At 34.5% G+C, this 18571-nt stretch overlaps 1 long non-coding RNA gene across 1 annotated transcript in view; it reads left to right on the forward strand.

Annotated features, from left to right (window-relative positions):
• Positions 1 to 18571, forward strand: part of LOC127881682 (uncharacterized) — a 30871-nt gene that overhangs the window by 3910 nt on the left and 8390 nt on the right. The window contains exons 3-6 of the long non-coding RNA XR_008050192.1: positions 6979 to 7781; positions 15447 to 15931; positions 17527 to 17662; positions 17872 to 17998. This is a non-coding gene — a long non-coding RNA (uncharacterized LOC127881682). The remainder of the gene's footprint in view (positions 1 to 6978; positions 7782 to 15446; positions 15932 to 17526; positions 17663 to 17871; positions 17999 to 18571) is intronic.

An 18571-nucleotide genomic window follows, 5' to 3' on the forward strand; every position in this document is an offset into this window, starting at 1 on the left:
CGTCTCATCTGGATCCAAACTGTTTGCAAAGACCTTCAATATTCGGTTCCCGCACTGAAAGGGTTAATTACTAACACACAAATACTATAATTTTGACATTCAAAATGATTGAAGGTGATTTGATTTTCAAACCTTCTTCCAGTCTAAAATGGAAAAAGTTAAGAAAGAAGGAAAAGGAACCAAGGCGAATGCGGCCCAACCAATTGAGCAGCATGAAATTCAAAAGCTCTACGATGAAGGGCAACTTGGTAATGGAAGTCCACAGGCCATAATAAACTCTCTATGGTTCCGATTCACAACAAACTTTGGCATGGGGAGTGTGGAAGAACATTACAATTTACGGTAAAAAATAAAATTTCAAACTTGCTGGAATACAGAATATTTACGATGCATCTTGACTTATAACTATAACTTAAAAATGCAAATTTTTCCGTCACTTTTTCTGTCTTATAAATATAAAGGCGAACTATGCTTATAACACATTAACAATTCAACTTTCCAGTGTCTGCAATTTAGATTGTACATGTATCTAAAAATGTGTTCGTAGAGTGTTCTGTCGCAACAACTTAAACTGAACATAACATTGTTTTCACTGGTCGTCAACCTGAAAACTTAAAAAAATAAGCCCTAAGAAAAAACTAAACCAAACAGCAAATAACAGAACTGCTTGAGTAATAAAAAATTAACAATTTATTGTTGAACAATTAATTTAACTTGAAATCTATAACATTTGAATATAAAACATTAAGAAAATATAGCATAAAAAACTACTCTCAAAAGTAAAGTAGAAAAAAAAAAAATTCACCTTTCCGAATTAATTAGATGGGGTGATGTGAAGCTGTGCCGAGACGTAGAGGGAGATGAGTATCTGGAGTTGGTCGAGAGGCAGACAAAGACTCGAACGGGTGCAACTGACGAAGCAATAACTGTGCCGCCAAGAATTTGGGCCAATGATGAAGACCCATCCAAATGTGTTCTAAAGAAAAAAATAATAAAATGTCCAAATAAGTTAATCCACATGATTTTTATATACAGAATTGAAAAAACCCATTTATACGATACAGAAAAATAAATTGTTAAAAAAAAGTTATATATAAACTAAATTTATTTCATAAAATTTCTTTAAACTTTTAAATTTGTATTATAGAATATATGCGTCAAAACGGCCCCATCGGTTTTCCAAACCCAGCGACCCATTTTACTTGTCAACAAGTACAAAAGCCAACATCACTGCGACTACTGAAACTGAGCAATGGTCCATAAGCATGCAAATGGGAATAAAAAAAAATGCACAAATTATGAAACACATGTGCATTAATTCAGCAATCAGTAGAAAACTTACAAATCACTCTGCAAGGAAGCACATGGTACAGAAGCTGCGGGATTCAGGATGCTGCCCCACGGATATAATGCAAATCAGTGGACACAAAAACGTTCAAAGCATTATAAACTATAGCAACATTTCCCTTCAGACTCAAAAGAAATGTTCCAATATTTTGGCAGGTACTAGCATTGCCAAAAGCAACGAATCCATTGCATCTAACATGTCCCAAAGCATAATGCAGCGCGAAAGCATTGCCATTTCATCTTCGTTCCATTCACAACTTGCAGCACTTCTGAATCCTGGACAACAACAGCTTCCTCAAGAAGTTACAGCAACTTTAAATCCAGAAGCAGTCTCTTTCCCCACCCACTTTGACTTGACACGTGGGGGTCTGTTTTTTCGGGCAACAGTGAACATTTCAAACTTAAATGTTTACTACGGTGATGCCAAAAATGAAAAATAAGTAACTGATTTAAAATTCAATGTAAACGTAACGTTAAAACCCCATTAGATATTGTTATAGTCCATTTTCTTGTTTCAAATTTTCACATAACACTGTTGACACGTTCGCCATGATAATGGCCGTTAGTTTGTTTGTAAAACTTACATGTACAAGGCAAATTTGTTAGCATAAAATATATTGTAAATTTATATTTAGTGCAAAAAATTTAATTTCAAGTATTGATTTCTGAAGTCATTTTATTTTTTATTTTGTTAAATTATGTGCGTTAAAATGTTCTTGTTTATTGTTAACTTTTGAACTATTTTTAATGTGGAAATATGCAGACACTAGCGGATGTAATAAGGCCGCGTCTAATTTGCATATTAAACTACCGTAAATCAATAAAAATTTGCGGTGGTATGTTTTCGTTATCTCGTTGAAATTTGCTTTTCTGCTTTTTATGTGGCATAATAAATAGAATATATGGTTGGTGACTTTTGATATCATGTGATATCAGACTCGGCCGATATGGCGTGTGAAAAGGCTCGGCAAGCCTCGCCTTTTCCTACGCCACATCAGCCTCGTCTGATATCACATGATATCAAAAGTCACCAACCATATATTCTCTATATATACACATGAATTAAGCCCAATTTTCCCAGAACAAGGCTCGAGTTCTTAAGTCTTTATTTGAAAAAAAATGCAATAATGCATGTACAATAAAAAATGTATGAAGAGAACCTATTCATGTATTAGGACTTGTTCACAGAATAGTAGAATGGCAATTTTTTACTAATTATAATATACAGCAATAAATATTTAGATTGTATTAAAACTAAGGAATACACCTGACTAAGAAACGATATATATATATTAAAAATAAATAAAATAAAGCATTACAAACACATTTTACAGAAAATGTTATATATGAATTTTAAAATCACTTTTATTTGTGGGACATTAATAACTGTTGATTTCATGGATTTACTGATACACAAATTAAATTCACAAACATAACAAAAAATCAAGTACAAATTCCTTGGTTTTACAAAATAAAAAATCCACAAATTTACATAAAGACGTTTGTAACTAATTAATATTTTCAAACTTTTGTTTTCGACTTATTTTTTCACAATATGAGGGGGCCAAGGCCGCTTCACAAGGATGAGACAAAACAAGCCCTGTGATTTGATTTGTGTGTGTGGGTGTTATTTACTATTTTTACAGATTTTTTTCCCCTGAATTTATCAAACAAAGTTAATGTTCGCATTTACTTGGAAAAAAATAATGTATTTGTATTGGTTACTGTAAAAATGTGGAACTTTAGGCGTCTTCAAATACGGGCAAACTAGTTTAGCCAGCTGAAAGCCGTTCAGGGCATGTGGCCTGTAACAGAATTTTACTCCCAGGTGAATGTGGACAGCCATTTATTTCCTTCTTTATAAAGTACACGTTCAAGGCATTTGCTTATATGCTTGCGGGCTAATTGGCACTGACACTGCAAACTAGCAAAATTGCATATAAAATAATAATTTGAAGGGTTTGTGCAATTAAGTTTTATGCAAGGAAAACATTAACCCATTATTTCCAAATTTAAAAAAAGTCTAAGAATTTTGCAAATGTCATTAATAATCACAGTAATTACAGTAATTATTCCTAATTGATGTCATAAGGGGATTTTAGCCAATTTGACCCAAAACATTCGAGTCCAGTGATGTTGGGGCATGATGGGGTCGTTCCATGTCTTAAGATCGCATCATGAAAGACATTTTAGCTGACACTTGCAAGGGAGAGAACTGAAGATCTGCAACAGCAGTGAGTTGTTTACCTGAAGTTACTGTTTAAAGGCTCTATAAAGGTGAAGATTCGTAATTATTTACAGATTTTAAAATATTTTTTTCATATTTTATTTATAAAGGTTATCAGTTTATTTACATTGCTGTTAACTTGCGAAAGAGAAAGTGAAAGTGACTCAGGTCACCAAAACTATAACGATGACTTTTAACGTTTTTCGGTATCACTCACAAAGTAGGTCTCTTCTAAATGGTTAAAACGTTTGTAGTGATCTACCGTAATAAGTTACTTTCTGCTGGTAAAAAGTTGTTAAAATAGAATTAAATTTGAATTTTCTTTCGGCTATTTTTAGCATATGTCAACGCTCTGAGGCTACACATCACGTTAGTTGCAAAAATGTAAACATTTCTTCCAATTATGTAACGGGTTTATCTTCCATAATTCTGGACAACGTTGTACCTAAGCTGTGTTATTATCAGTTTTTATGCAAGAGTAACTGAAATCCGGTAAAAATAAGACCGGTTGATATACATAATAATTGGATTTGTGACCTTTATAGAGCCTTTAATTAATTTAGCTGATATTAACAAGGGAGAAAACTTTTGATCTGCACCAACAATGAGTTGTTGCCCTTGTTGCTGTTAAGTTTATGAAGCTGACACTAACAAGGGATATAACTGTAGATCTGCACAAGCAGTGAGTTGTTGCCCTTTAGTTGCCTTCCAATTATGTCTACCACTGTTTGTTGATTTACTTTTAAATGTTTGTCTATTGAAACATATATCTAAAATAAAACACCTTTGGGGCATTTTAAAAGCTAAGTGATTAATTGAATAAGTACCATTAGAAAACATTACATTTTACATTATGTTTGTGTTGTTATGCAGGACAGAACTGGCAAACATAAATAAATGAGCCGTGCTGTGGGAAAATGGGGCTTAATGCATGTTCTCGAATTGTTATTCCATATTCGTCTGCGCAGTGCTCAGACTAATAGGGACAACACTTTCCTCTACAAAGGTATTTTTCGTTGAAAGGAATTGCCCTTTTCATAAAAATCCAGTCTAGTGGGAAAGTGTCCTACCTGATTAGCTTATGTGGACTTAATATGCTTATCTGAGACGACAACAATTAATATTAATGAGCTGCATATTGGTTTACGAAATAACATCTCTTCAAGTTGAGAAAAAAACGTTATTATAAATTTACAGTTTAATATAACATTGACCAACACTTTTAATGATTTAATACGAAATGGTTTGATTGAATAAATTGTCATGCTTTGTATGCTCCCCCAACATTTATTTGGGGGGGGGGGAGCACATAGTCGCCGCTTCATCCGTCCGTCCGTCTGTCCGTCCGTGCACAATTTTTGTCCGGTCTATTTCTCAGCAACTATTGACCGGAATTCAATGAAACTTTATGGGAAGCTTCGCTACCAAGAGCAGTTGTGCATATTATCAGCGGGTTCTGGTCAGATAATTTTTCACAGAGTTATGGCCCTTTGAAATTTTGCATTAACTGTACATATAGTGCAATTCTTGTCCGGGCTAATTCTCAGCAACTAAAATCTGGAATTCAATGAAACTTTATGGGAATCTTTACTACCAAGAGGAGATGTGCATATTATCAGCCGGTTCTTGTCGGAAGATTTTTCACAGAGTTATGGCCCTTTGAAATTTTTTATAAACTGTATATATAGTGCAATTCATGTCCGGGCTATTTCTCCCCAACTACTGACTCAGGAATTCAATGAAGCTTTATGGGAAGCTTAACTACCTTGAGGAGATGCCCATGTTATTTGTGGGTTCTGGTAAGATGATTTATTAAGAGATTTATGGCCCTTTTAAATTTTTAAGTTGCTAAACCATCCATCGTATTATTTTGTCCAAAGTTATGCCCCTTAAGACGTTTCCTTTTATCTGAATATACCAAAAAACCTTTGGTGAGCATCACCCGTCTCCGACGGTTTCTTGTTTGGACAAGGAACCAATGAAATGCCTGATTAAAAATTGATGAGAATGAAATGTATCAGTTGAAAACCTTCACATCCAATCCAATTAAGAGGCATAGTTTGTTATAGAGTGTTATATGAACCTTTTTGTTAGCTTGTCTTTTTTTTCAAATGATGAGCTAATGCCAATCACCTTGGCGTCGGTGTCGGCGTCCTGTTAAGTTTTGTGTTTAGGTCCACTTTTCTCATCAAGTATCAAAGCTATTGCATTCAAACTTGGTACACTTACTATCATGTGGGGACTGGGCAGGCAAAGTAATATAACACTGGCGTACATTTTGACAGAATTATGTGCCCTTTTTATACTTAGAAAATTGAAAATTTGGTTAAGTTTTGTGTTAAGGTCCATTTTATTCCTTAAGTATCATAGCTATTGCATTCAAACTTGGTACACTTACTTACTTTCATGAAGGGACTGGGCAGGCAAAGGTAGATATCTCTGGCGTGCATTTTGCCAGGATTATGTGCCCCTTTTATACTTAGAAAATTGATAATTTGGTTAAGTTTTGTGTTTAGGTCCACTTTATTCCTATAGAATCAAAGCTATTGCTTTCATACTTGCGACACTTACTAACTATCATAAGGGGACTGTGCAGGCAAAGTTATGTAACTCTGACAGGCATTTTGACAGAATTATGCCCCTTTATACTCAGCAAATTGAAAATTTCGTTAAGAATTGTGTTTTGGTCCACTTTATTCCTAAAGTATCATAGCTATCGCTTTTAGAATTGGAACACTCGCAAACTTTCATAAGGTGACTGTACAGGACAAACTGCATAACTCTTGATGTCATTTTGACGGAATTATGGTACTTTTTTGACTAAGTAACTTTAAATATATGGTTAAATTTTGTGTTTACATCCACTTTACTTGTAAAGTATCAAGGCTATTGCTTTCAAACTTCAAATACTTTCATACTATCATGAGGGTCAACTCTCAAAGTCAAATAATTAAATTTTGCTAAAATTGCCATGACTTCGTTATTTGTGATCAGATTTGATTGATACTTTTACAAAACAACTCTTACCTGACATACTACAATAGACTCCACCCAAACCATCCCCCATGCCTGCCCCCCCCCCACAATCCCCCCCCCCCCCCCCAAAAAAGGTAATTTTTATTTTTATTTTATTTTTTATTTTTTGAAAGATCATCTTTTAAATGACCACACCCTCAAACTATACCCCCGACCCCCCCATTTTTATTTCATATTTTTGGAAGATAATGTAATGAATGACCACACTCCCAGACTATACACCGCTCTCCTCCCAACCCCTCCAATTTGTTGATTGGAGTATTGAGATAGGTCCCTTCTCCTTTAAAAAGAAAAATAGATGAGCGGTCTGCACCCGCAAGGCGGTGCTCTTAACTGTTTCATATCACCCATGGTGCTGTTGTTTTCAGGTGAGCATGAGCATTGTTATCGAGTTGACATGGCAATGGCAACAGTCGGACCCCAGGAGCCTCAGTCCAGGACAACCCTTCCCCTCCCCCCGACCCATAGGTCCTCCCCTTTGATCTCCTGCCCCATAGCTTCGTTGAACAATACCGGTCTGCTGGAATATCTGAGCATGTTGAGTTTTCACAAGCTGTTCTCAACAACTGTCATCTCCGTGTTGATCGATCTGCACTCGAGCCTGAGTAGTTTGTTAAGCTCCATTGCCGAAGAATAAAAAGTTGGATAACTTGTTCCATGCTTTGTGGGACTAACAGAGCAACAGCGAATTATGGGAGAAAATCAAGAAACAGTTGAAGAAGAGTTAAAATTCGAAGCATAAGCTATCCACGGGGGCTACTTCTGATTTCAATAGTTGTAGCATAATGGACCATCCTGATTTGTCCTCTAATGCGTCCAAAATGTTCAAAGTGAAAGTGCTTTTTACGCAGTTGCTGACAAAAAAAAATTTGTTATGAACACTCATAGCATGATTAATACATCGGGTGTGGTTCAGGCGTAAATTCTGCACATCATCGTTTACAAGGTGCTTAAGGTGCACCCATCAGGGTTTGTTACGATCACTTCACACTCCAAGACAAAACGGCCTCGCATTGAATAGACACTAGATAAAGCATTGAAAAATGACAGCAGTTTTGTTGTGTGGTCCAGTATGCCCTTTGACTTTCAACCCGACATTAGGTAGAACTCTAACTAGGCCCTCAGCAATATCAGCGAGGCCAGCACTTCGTCTCACCTTCTTGAGCCTCAGGTGAGACCTAACAGTTTTATTTATTTTGAAAATTGGGGCTGATTATTCAGTCCCATTCCTAATCTCAAAACGTCTATATTTTAACATAATTACTTGCTAAAGTTCCCAATTGGCGGTTTGCCATGACAAAGGACACTTTTCACAGAGCTAGCCCCTAGTTCTAGCACATGTCTAAGTCTTTTAGAAGAATAACTGGCTTCATAGTTATTTCACTAAGTTTTATTACTATTTTGAAGTTAAAGATGTTATAAAAAAAAAAAATTTTTTTTTTTTTAAACTTTGAAACCATTTAATTTTCGTCAGTTCGAAATTGTGTGTTGAAGAAAAATGACTATTCATCAGCACTTCAATTTAATAATTTATGATTAAAAATATAAAGAAAATTGTTTCAGTCCATACCCGCCCTTCCCGAAAAAGTGTGTAAAATGCGCATTTAATGCGCATTAAATGTGCATTTAATGCGCATAAAACGCAGCGGTATTGGCACCGTATTATTCACTTTACCAAGTGCATTTTTCTGTGCAAAAAAGTGTGTTTTTTCTGCATTTTTCTCTAAAAAAATACACTTTTCAAGTGTATTAATGCGCTTAAGTGTATTTAAGTGTACTAAAGTGCACTAATACGCTTCAGTTTTATTTGTTCCCCAGAAACTTCACTTCAAGTGTATTTAAGTGCATTTTAACTGCGTTAATTAAGTGCATTAATACACTCAAGTGTATTTTTTTTATACTAAAAAATACGCTCAAGCGTATTTTTGAGTGTATTAGTGCACTTAAAATACACTCAAGTGTATTTTATAAAAAAAATCCGCTCGAGCGTATTTTTAAGCGTATTAGTGCACTTAAAATACACTCAAGTGTATTTTATAAAAAATACGCTCAAGTGTATTTTTAAGCGTATTAATGCACTTAAAATATACTCAAGTGTATTTTATATAAAAAAATACGCTCAAGTGTATTTTTAAGCGTATTAGTGCACTTAAAATTCACTCAAGTGTATCTTTTTAAAACGAGTATTTTTAAGATAGATAAAGATACACTTAAGTCTTCCTTTGAAAAATGAGTATTTTAAAGATACATTCATTTGGATATGAAAAGTGACCAGTTTAAATATGAACTGAAACAAGTACAGCAAATAAACTTTGTAAATAAACATATTTATTAACATTAAATAACATATCTTCATTCAACGAAATCACAGCATACAATCAGGCATTTTTAACAGCATGTTTCCCTGTCCCCATACTTTTTGGGTTACATTCATTTTTACAATGAAAAATAACATGTCAATAATATACATTATTAAACAATATCACAAAAATAGCAATGTGAAATCAAATATGTTGATATGCTTGGTCTTGGTGACCCCGTTTTAGTTGTTGCTCCCTTCATGGAGCAAGTCACAAGCTGGTGGGGAGTGAATAGTCGGCACATGGCCTGTGCGATTGCCTTCACCTCCCTGGTTTCATGCTGGATTTCAGCTTTAATGATACTCTGGAACCAAAAAAAGAAAAGGAGTTTTGACAAAATATTTACAATTGGTAATTTTCCAAAGCTTGTAATTTACTTTCATCACATTTCAAACTCTAAAAATATTTGCCACATTGGTCAGAATTATGACGCTTTTAAAATGCAATAACCTGTATAGTTTTACCTCTCAACAAATCCAGCTTTCTTGTTCAAGGAAAAGGCGAGGTTTGACCACTTCAGTTCCCCTCAAGTTGGCCAGCTCGTGCAGGGTAAAAGCCTGGTGTAAAAGTCCATACATCAGGTAGTATAATAACCCCTTTTGCTCTTGGGGCAAGAGTTTAACCTTCAACATTAAAATATGAGGGAAAGAAATCTGTTCAGTAATAACCAGAAATATCTATAAATAACAATAAAGATGACAATAATCATAAAACACAACCACAACAATTCACTGTTCACAACATTTACACTTTGTCATGTGTATGTTTATCTATATTTGCTTCAAATTGTGTTTTTTTTCCTTTAAATTGCAATACATTAACTTATCAATTTACATTTCCCAGTGACAATACATAAATATAATAATGATCATAATTAATTAAATAAACTAAATTAAAAAAGGATGAAGAAATGACAATACAAACCTGTTAAAACTGTTCTTCAGTATTCCAAAAAACAGTTGAACCTCTTTTCCAACAAACTTATTGTTGATTTCCAAATTGTAGTAAAAACACATTGTTTTCAACACACAAAACTTCATGCTGACAGTATTTCAATACATTTTACAGAACAAACTATAAGTCTCAATGTTAATTTAATTTATATCAATATTCAATTGCTGAAACCAGCTTGTTTTTCAAAAGTTGTTATTTTCAAATAATTTCCTGTGCAAAAATTTGAAACAATCAAAAGTCTTATACCTCATTCCAGCCTTATGTCTGGGCAACGGTATCCGGAGAAGCGCCCCCCCGGAGAACTGCCCCCCGGAGAACTGCCCCCTTATTTTAAAGGTGGCGGAGAGGTGCCCCCCTCATCAAATCGGTAGGGGCGGAGAACTGCCCCCCTTTCAGAATTTAGTAGGCGGATATCTGCCCCCCCATCAAATCTGTAGGGGCGGAGAACTGCCCCCGGTGTCATATTAGTTATTAGTTACGTAGTGAAAACAATACTTACGGGTAATTTTACGTTATCGCCGTACACATTTTATCCGGTAACAATTGAATTTCAGTACAAGTATATTACCATTTATCGAACTGAATAACACAAATTGTCTAGAGGCATGTGATAATACTGTTTAAGGCCCTTGGTACGCATCTGCACCACTCACTATACATGAATGCCATGTAAAAGTCGTGTTTTAATAAGAGCGCGAAACATAGTCGAGATCCACACAGGCAACGCGTGCGTGTTAATACTGGCCAACTGTCGCAACTAAATATAGACGTGCAACTCAGTACTTATGGAGGAAAAGTTACATCGGAATTAATTTACATTATAAAGGTAGTATTGACCCATGGAAAAAAAAAACGTAAATTTACGTATAAAAAAGGAAATTAATAGGCAAAGCAAAGGCATTAATTTAGCTGACTTGAAGAAAAAAGTAGAGTGAAGTCGAATTTATAATCAATTTATTTATGTTGTTTAGTTAATTACACATATTACGGCAACAGTTTGCATTTTGAGCAGATCATGTCGACATGCCAAACAAACAGAATCGGTAACAGTTGCTTTAATTAGCAGCTAATTAGGCAGGCAGAGAACTTGTTACCGTAAACGATAAGCACCGCGATCTTTTAATCTTTTAATTGGTAGACCGGACCGACCCTTATTGTTAAGAACTTGTTAGCTTTGAATAAAGCCGCATACGGGTTTATTATATTGAACCGTCCAAATCCGTAATTGGCGAAAACAAACAAATAAATTATTGTTTTCAGCTTGCATAAGGATGGATTAAATTGCATGCTTATTGTTTGTTTTAATTACGGGGAAAATATCAAATAATTCAGCGGCGAAAACTTTTTATTAGCAAAAAGTGATTTGTTTTTCTTTGTTCACATAGACGAAAATCACGTGATTATCAAGATGGCGACGTCCATGCCGAGGAAGGTATTTTTTTGCCGTTTTATAACTTTTATTACTTGTACAACTTTATATTACTTTTGAAATTTCACTCAATTTCCAGACATAATAGAAAGAAAGTTACTGGCGTTATTGTCATTATAATACTCGCTTTATATATCGCCGCGAAATTTCTTTAATTAGGGGGCACTTCTCCGGGTCATCAATTCTGACAGGGGGCAGTTCTCCGCCCCTTATTAATCAGCAGGGGGGCAGTTCTCCGCCCTATAAAAAAACAGTGAGGGGGCAGTTCTCCGCCCAGTGAAAAATCTTTGGGGGGGCAGTTCTCCGGGGGGGCACTTCTCCTAGAGCCCTGGGCAACCCCTATCAGTAGCCTTATCTGCCCCTAGATAATCAGTACCCTGTTTAACTCTGAATGCCTGAAAGATTGTTATCTGTTTATTGTTAGTGGTGTGAAAAGGGGTGTTTTTAGGTATTGTCTTGTTATTTTGTTGACTGTTAATGTAACACAGGTCATGTTTGGCATCTTATTTTTTTATTACAAATTAAGAAAATGGATATGATGGTATCATATGAAACTGAATGTGAATGGCAACAGTTGAAAATATTGCTTTTAAACATATTTGTATTTGACAGAACATTTACACTTATTTCAATTTATTGGAAAGTGTTATTTATTGACTTAATTCATAATTGTTATTTAACCAGATATTTTTTAATATTTTAATATTGATTAGAATAGACAGACAGATGCAAAATAGATGGATACGTAAAGTTTTATTTCAATGATTTCTCACATCATAGTGATAGATTGCGTATTACATGTTTTGAATAAACTTTAAAAAAAACACTTATGTGGGTTGTTTAATTTTTTGTTTAATTTTATGAGCAGACAAATTTCTACAATAAGACCATTAATATAATGTGAAGATAAGAAAGAATTCAGTACAAGCCTGCTATTAAAGACATTGCTGTCCTTTAACTTCAGTAATTTCCTATAGTGTTCTGATTAAGTCAAATGATTAAAAATACACAGAATATTAAAGTTTAAGAAGATACACTTGTACAGAAAGCGTATTTTTTGACAATTAAGAAGATACACTTAAATGCACAAAAATGCACTTCTTGCATAAAAAGATACGCTTTGTCTACAAAAGATACACTTGTTTTGAAAAAGATACACTTCTTAGATAAAAAAGTACAGAAAAATACGCTTGAAGAAAATAAAGATACAGCAAAAATGCACTTTAGTGCACTTACTAAGGAAAACCGTGCAGAATTAATACACTTTTAGTAAAAAGCGCAGAAAAAATACACTTTTTTAAGCGTATTTTGGTAAAAAGCGTATTTTATTTTGGGAAGGGCGATTTGTTGGTAGTACATTTCCGCGATAAATTGCGGTGGGAAAAATGGGAAAACCCTTGAGAGTATAACTTGCAGGAGGTAGACCATGTTTAGCACATATAAATTTACTAGTCTTTTATTTCTTTTCTTTCGAAGAAATGGGGGCATATAGTGATCGGACTGTCCGTCTGTCTGTCTGTCCGTCTTTCCGTCACACTGTGGGTTTAGGTTTCGAAAAATGCTCATTATTTCTATGTCCCTTGAGATGTAACCTTCATATTTGGTATTCATGTGTATATGGACAAGGCCTTTCCATACGCACACAAATTTTTACCCCTGTGACCTTGACCTTGAACTTAGGGTCCGCGTTTAGGTTTCGAAATCTGCGTTAAGGTTTCGAAAAATGCTCATAACTTCGATGTCCCTTGAGATATAACCTTCATATTTGGTATGCATGTGTATATGGACAAGGCCTTTCCAAACGAACACAAGTTTTGACCCCTATGACCTTGACCTTGAACTTAGGGTCCGCTTAGGTTTCGAAATCTGCGTTTAGGTTTCGAATGATGTTCATAACTGCAATGTCCCTTGAGATATAACCTTCATATTTGGTATCACTGTGTATATAGACAAGGCCTTTTCATACGTGCACAATTGTTAACCCCTGTGACCTTGACCTTCAACTTCGGGTCCGTGTTTAGGTTTCAAATCTGCGTTTAGGTTTTGAAAAATGCTCATAACTTCTTGTTTGAATTCCACCTTAAATCTAGTGATAGGCGTCTTGCTTCCCAATTATCGTTGCAATTGTAGATGATGGCGTGCATTTTACACTAGTTTTATTGGCACAGGAAACGCTTACTAATTTCTTTGTAATAATAATGCAGAATCTATATCAGTCATTTGTCGATCATAAAGCGTTCTTGTCTTTGATCCAGATCCGCCGCTTCCCTGCAACACCTGAAAAACACACAACGGATAATGCAGTTGTTAACAATTAGCGCTAATCATTACTATTGTACCTTAGTGAAGTCAATGTTTTCAATACAGCTTTTGGATTGTAATTGGATTTGATTATTATTTAAATCAGAGCCCAGATGTTTGCCAGAAACAATGGTGCTGTATTGCTTTAATATCCTAATGCACACAATTTCAACACTAGAAGTGAAACTTTAAATCTAAGGTGTGTCCTACAAACAGATGCCATATAATGTAGACACACTGTATAACTGCATGTTGTATCTATTCAATATCACTTACATTGCATAGTTTTAACCAGAATAGGCTGATAATAGGAAATAATAACTATTAATATTATAAAAGTCCCCTTTAGCAAGAAAGAATGTGGTACACTGAATTAACCATAGACGTCCATCTGTATTACTGTATCTGTTTCTAATCCATAGCCAAACGTGTGTGATCCAATACTCATACACTTACAGTATTCAACTCACATCTATTTGTTTCTGAAGATATGCTTTACAGTTGTATAGTCCCACATTTAAAGTTGAAAAAAGTCTCACATTTAACGTTGTATAGTTTCACATTTTAAGTTGTATGGTTTCACCTGTAAAGGTGTACAGTGTAACATTTTAATGTGTATAGTCACACATTTAAAGTTGTAAAGTCTCAAATGTAAAGTTGTATATGTTCACCTTTAAAGGTGTACAGTGTTATATTTTAATTTGTATAGTCACACATTTAAAGTTGTATAGTCTCAAATGTAAAGTTGTATATGTTCACTTTTAAAGGTGTACAGTCTCACATTTTAAGTTGTGTAGTGTCACATTTAAAGTTGTATTGCTCATACTCATATTAAAGGGGTCATCCAACAGATTTTGGCATGTATTGAATGAAGCATGTCATTAAATGCTTTATGTTGATAAATTTAAACATTTGACCCAAATATCTCCAGAAAAAACACACAATAATACAACTTTAAAAAAAAGAAAACATGTCCCCATATATATGACCTTTGACCTTGAAGGATGACCTTGACCTTTCACCACTCAAAATGTGCAGCTCAATGAGATACACATGCATGTCAATTATCAAGTTGCTAAGCTTCAATATTGCAAAAGTGACATTAAATGAGCGATTTTGACCAATATAGATTTGACCTTTGACCTTGAAGGATGACCTTGACCTTGATCTTTTACAACTCAAAATGTGCAGCTCCATTTGATACACATGCAGGCCAAATATGAAGTTGCTATCTTTAATATTGCAAAAGTTATGGCAAATGTTAAAGTTGGAGCAAACCAACAGACCAACAGACATACCAACAGACAGGGCAAAGACAATATGTCCTCCACTATAGTGGTGGGGCAAAACAAAAATAACCCTCAACAGGGCTCGAACAACTGACCCCTGGAGTCCTGGAGTTAAAAGTCTTCCGCCTTGACCACTCGACCATCCATGTTCATGCTTAGAGCGGATGTATTTTTACCTATATAAGCAATCCTCTTAGTTTCCCAAAATATAACTACAACAACTGTTACAGAACTTTCCAAATTATTCAACCGTTTCACGTCGCACGACGCTTTATAATTTGTCTTCAAATTGTCAAAAGATGCATATAATGGAAATTTAAAAGCATTGTTAATTGTCAGTATTACTATTTCCTCAAAAATATCATAAAAAACGAAAATTTGTGAATCTGAAACAACTTTTTTTAATGATGTCAATGTACCAATCTGCTGGACGGCCCCTTTAAAAGTTATGCAGTCTCACATTTGAAGTTGTTTTATCTCACATGTTAAGTTTTTCTTTTCAGCAAACAGTATTAGCCAACAAGACAAATATCGTTGAAGTAAATGTTGATGGCAATTCGCACCCCCTTCTTTAACAAATACTTCAACTCGCTCAAGAAATTAAGTAGCAAGACGCCTTGCATCAGCCTAGCACGCCACATCTTCTCCAATGTTGGCTTCAAACAGCAGAGCCTTGATGAGTCCGACTTTTGTCCCATTCAATGCTGGACATGGACAACTTGTTCCAGATGAGTTGCTGAAGTGAAAAAGATTTGTCATTATACAGCAGATAGAGCAGGCATTAAGTGACTTTCTGTAATTGTGACTGACCTCAATATGTTGCTCTGAAATAATGTGAACCTGACGCCCAAGGAGCAGTCTGTGATTGCCATTTAGCAGCAGCTGTTTACTGACATGCCAGGTTTTGGGTTTGTTGACTTTGGCATCTGGACTTGCACCATCTCTGTCTGTATCCCATTAATGGCAGCCGCAGCATTAACAACAACAGGTAGTATTTCAGACTCATTCTGGGAAAACAGGGCTTAATGCATGAGGATAGTGTTGTCCCAAAAAAAGCATGTGAAGTTTGCTCAGGCAAATCAAAGACAACACTTTGTGAATAAACCTTTAAACTAAAAATCACATAAAAGCAGATAATGTCATAACTGATTAGATGTACAGACTGCACAGGCTAATGTGGGACAACACTAGCCACATGCATTGTGCCCCGTTTTTGCATTTTGCGTGAATTGGTAAATAACTGTGTTTACCTGTAATGGAAAATGTCTTCACCGAACAGCCTTTTAACTGATATCGTATGAAGTAAGCAGTATGTTTAATGTTTTTACTTTTTGTTCTATATCATTCTAGGTTAAGGGTTAAGGTGGCATAGCTTTGGCGTGGTATTTAACAATCATGTTGTATTAGTCATTGATACATAGGTCGCTTTATGTATTGCATTATATGTATTATCTGATCGTCCATGCGATATTTTAAGTTTCTCTAAATTTTCGCCACATTATTTTTTGTTTCTATATTTTCGGACACCTGCAGTTTTGGAATATGTTTGGTATCAACATTTTTGGACAAACATTCATTTTTATTTTGTTTAACTGTCTGAAAACTTAGATTAATTATGGTAGTATAGATTCAACATCACTTACAGCGAATAGTTTTAAGCAGAATATGCAATATTAACACGTAAAATTATGAAGGCCCTGTTAGCAAGATAGAGTATCATATACTGAATTAACCATAGACGTCCATCTGTATTTCTGCATTTCTGTCTAATCCATAGAAAACAACGTGTATGATCAAGTACTCATACACTGACAGTATTAAACTCATATCTATTGATTCTTATCATATGCCATACAGTTGATAATCTTAAACTTTAAAGTTAGAAAATGTTTTACATTTAAAGTTGTAGAGTTTCACATTTAAAGTTGCTTGACTCATGTTAAACCTGGTACTCTAACATAGTGTCACATTAAAAATTAGATTGTCTCAAATTAAAAATTGTACAGTTTCACATTAAAAATTGTATAGTATCAAACGTAAATTTTTCTTTCTTTGCAAATATTATTAACCAACAAGATGAACATTAATGAATTTTAGAGGTGCATATCTTCATGAAAATATATTATATACTTTAAAAATTTTCTTAACAAAAGAAACGTACGATAGGGAGATTTTAGGTCAAATTTGGGAAAATATTTACTTTTTTCAATTAGGAATGGGTCCCTTTAAGGCTCTACATTTGAATGAAAAAAAAATACAGTATACTTTTTGAGATTGGAAATCTGCCCCAAAAGTGAGCAAAAAATCCAGTGGTATCAATCCCAACTTACATTTTAAAGGGAGCACTGTTGAAAAAATATAATATGCCCTCAGGGCATAGATATACCACCTTATAGTCATTTTTGTAAATCGGAAATTCCAAAACCAAACAGTGCAAATAAAGCAGAGAGGAAAATGACAAAAAAAATATACTACACATCTGTGTTATATTTATATAAAAAAAATTAAATTTTAAATAATGCCATCCCAGCATCGATTTTACTTAGCAACAATTTAATGCTGTGAATCGACAAATTGTTTCAGACGAGTCGCTTAAACAGAAACTATCTGATCCAACAGATAGAGCAGGCGTTGCGTGACTTGTTCCTTATTGCGACTGACCTCTTGGAAAATAAATAATAAATAAAAGTTGATCTGATATCAGTTTTAGTCATAAAAGGTCAGAACATAGTTTTGTCTATTTTTGGGCCAAAATTCAAACCCTGAACCAAAAGTTTCTCCTTGCATAATTAAAATATCTGCTTAAATCGAATTGTTGAATTCTCTTTAATTTGAGTAAAAAAATATTTAAATGCATTCAGCACATTTAAAAATTATTTTCTTCATTTATTTTCAATATTTAATTTAATTCCTGCATTTTGTTTTAAGAGCCTGTTCCTCCTGGTCCAGGACCTTTGGACAAATGTTCAAATAGTACTACCCACAGGATGAAGCCACTCTGAATCCGGGGCTCCATACTTTCTTGGCCAGGGGCCAAGACTACCTCGTCAATAAGGTATGTTGGTAATGTAATTTACCATGTATAATGTGTAGTGTTTTACTCCAAATGTCAATGAAAATAGTTTGTGTGTGTTTAATATTAATAAAACTCTATTCTTACTGCTAACTAAAACAAATCATTTATGTAATTGTAAACTATTTATAATAGCTGCCATTTGTATTGCTTGGTGGGAGTGGGAGCATACAAATTTGTCCTTGTCTGTAATTCTCCCTGTCCTTCCTTTCATCCTTATTTAAGTCCCAAAGGGACATATAATGTTTGTATCAAGTGTTTAGTTTATATCTCATTTGTATCAAGATCCATCAAACATACTTTATTTCTTAAATATATTTTTAATCAAACAACATTGATTGACTTCTAATATAACTGATGCCATTATTGAGAATATTCAAAAAGGAACATTTGTTTGCTTTTGGGGTAAGACAGTCAATTATTGTTTTCAGTGGAGTGAGGAAGTTTACATGTTTCCGCAGGTGCTCGTTAACATATCTAATTTCTTACTTTGCTGACAAAAAGAATTCACAGTATTACCCCAAAAGCTAACAAATTTCCCATTTAAGTTAAATT

The sequence above is a fragment of the Dreissena polymorpha genome, chromosome 1 (assembly GCF_020536995.1).
Source record: "Dreissena polymorpha isolate Duluth1 chromosome 1, UMN_Dpol_1.0, whole genome shotgun sequence".
NCBI lineage: Eukaryota > Metazoa > Mollusca > Bivalvia > Myida > Dreissenidae > Dreissena > Dreissena polymorpha.